This window comes from Eschrichtius robustus, unplaced genomic scaffold (genome assembly GCF_028021215.1).
Source record: "Eschrichtius robustus isolate mEscRob2 unplaced genomic scaffold, mEscRob2.pri scaffold_451, whole genome shotgun sequence".
Classification (NCBI taxonomy): domain Eukaryota; kingdom Metazoa; phylum Chordata; class Mammalia; order Artiodactyla; family Eschrichtiidae; genus Eschrichtius; species Eschrichtius robustus.
Genome location: NW_027175365.1, coordinates 302,501 through 305,000, shown reverse-complemented (window position 1 = coordinate 305,000; position 2,500 = coordinate 302,501). Strand labels below are relative to the sequence as shown.

Below are 2,500 nucleotides of genomic sequence, written 5' to 3'. Positions count from 1 at the left end.
GCGGGGCGGAGAGCGGGCGGGGCCGGGAAACGCACCGACACCCGAGCGCGGCCCGGAGGCGGCGTCGTCACGGAGGAGAGAGGACGGGAGACGGGGGGACGGGAGAGGAGAGAGGAGAGGAGAGGAGAGGAGAGGGGGACGGACAGGAGAGGAGAGCGGCGGACGGCGTGGAAGGCACGGGGGTGTGGTGGAGAAAACCCGGCGGTCGCCCCCCGACCGCCGGGCCCTCCTTCACCCCGCGCCTCCTTCCACGCCCGACCGACCGAGCGACTCACTCCCACCACTCACTCTCTCTCTCTCTCTCTCTCTCTCGCGCCGCCAACGCCGCACACCGCGTCCTCCACGCAGCCGCGAGACGCCCCCGCCGCGACGAGCGACGGACGCCGAGCGCCCCGGTCCACCCACCCACAGACGCCCACCGCGGGCTCGGGAGCGGGCACGGAGCGCGGCGCGGCCGCAGCCCGGGGGAAAGCGCGCGGCGGCAGGCGACGCCGCGGCGTCCCGCGGGTCGCCGCCGGGGCACGCATCCCCGGGGCGCGGCCGCGCACGCACGACTCGGCCTCGGCCCGAGCCGCCCGCCCCGACACGGCGAGGCGAGGCGGCGGGGGCGGGCACGGACCCCGGACGCGCGGCTCGGGGCGCCGCGGAGGAGGCGGGCCGGACGTCCGTCGCCGGGACGCCGCCGCCGCCGGGGGCGGGCGGCGAACGACGGCGGAACGGACGCGGCCCCGCCACGCCACCACAGCGGGCCCCGGCCGCGAGGGCGCGGGACCGTCCCCGCCCACCGACACCCCGGGGGTACGCCCAAAGACCGCTTGCGGCGCGAGGGCGCTTCCCGAAGGGGACCGACCGCGGAGGCCAACGGCCAGGGACCTCGTCGCGAGCTCTCTCTCCCTTCTCTTCCCTCTCGCGGGCAGCGGGCCCCCCCGTGGCCTCAGCACGAGGCGGGGGGGGGGGCGCCGCGTCTGCACTTAGGGGGACAGAGGGCCCCGGCGGCCCTGCGAGGAAACCCCCAGCCGCGCCACCCCGGGAAGGCGCGCGCGCGAGCGCACACACACGCAACGCACGCGCGCACACCCCCGGGGGGCGATTGATCGTCAAGCGACGCTCAGACAGGCGTAGCCCCGGGAGGAACCCGGGGCCGCAAGTGCGTTCGAAGTGTCGATGATCAATGTGTCCTGCAATTCACATTAATTCTCGCAGCTAGCTGCGTTCTTCATCGACGCACGAGCCGAGTGATCCACCGCTAAGAGTCGTACGAGTTTGGTTTCTTTGCGTTTCGGCGGGGTCCCCGCCGGTGGCACGGCACATCCCCCGGAGGGGTTGCCTCTGGCCGGCCAAGTCAGACAGAAAACAGCAGACCGGAGGGGCCGGAAGGTTTCACGACGGGGCGCCCGGCACCGACCCGCAGGCGGGGCGGGCTCGGACACCCCACAGGCGCCCGGGGGGTTCCCACCTCACCCCCCCCCCACCCCGCGAGGGACGCGGGGCCCGCACTCACGCGGCACACGGGCCCGGCCCGCACCACGGCCGCCGGGTAGCCCCCTCCCGACGGCCGCGGCGGGGAGGACCAGTGGCGCGCGGCGCGGTGCCCCGGCCCCGTGGGGGTGGGGGTGGGAAAGCGGAGTCTGGGGGAGAAGGGAGGGGGCCTCCCGACTCCCCGCGGGCCCGACCGCCCCGACCCCAAGGCGGACGGGCGACCCCCCCATGGGTCTTTAAACCTCCGCACCGGGACGCGCTAGGTACCTGGAGAGGGGGAGGCGGGCGAGGCGGGAGGGACGGAGCGCCCCACGCTCGCCGCCGCCGCCCCGACAACCGACCGACACGCTCTCCGCCCGCGCCCGCCCGCAGCACGCGGGGCCTCGGCGCTACCGGCCCGTGACACGGGGCCCCGGCCGGGCGCCGGGCCGACCGCCACACGAGACAACCACTGCCACCGCCCGACGAGGCCCCCACCGTGTCCCCCAAGCCGGGCGGAGACCTCCCGCTCGCGCCCGGGCATGGGCGCGGCCCTCTTTTCTCCTAAACCCCAACCCCGCCCCCCCACCCGGGGCCCTTGCCCCGCACCCGCGTCCCGGGCCCCCTTATCGCCACCGAGGGCGGTAAGGGAGGCTCCGACGGGAAGCGGGGGAACGAGCGGGCAGGGGGCACACGGGGGGGGGAGGGCGGGAAAGAGAGAGAGCCCGACGGACGACGGAGGAGAGGCCCCAGGCTCGGAGGACAGGCCGAGGCGAACGGCGAGGGGGCGGAGGGCCCGGAGCGGAGGACCGACGGCCGGGAAGGAACCGGTCCAGGGCCGGCGGCGGGAAGGCGACGGGGCGGGCGAGCGGCCCCACGGTGGAGCCGCCGCCGCCACGCCACCCATCCCGAGACGCACCGGAGGCTCCGCGCGGGGGAAGCGGTCGCGAACGGGGGGGCGTGACCGGCGCCGGAGACGGAGGCGCGCGTTGTGGGGGGGGCTCGGCCCCCCCGGAACCCTCGGACCCAAACCTCGAGGGAC

General features: G+C 76.9%; 1 non-coding gene across 1 annotated transcript; it reads right to left on the bottom strand.

Moving 5' to 3' along the window:
• Positions 1–1,102: 1,102 nt before the first annotated feature.
• On the bottom strand, positions 1,103–1,255 carry LOC137757796 (5.8S ribosomal RNA). The gene has a single exon (XR_011072486.1). It is a non-coding gene; the product is annotated as a 5.8S ribosomal RNA (ribosomal RNA).
• Between the last annotated feature and the right edge of the window lie 1,245 nt (positions 1,256–2,500).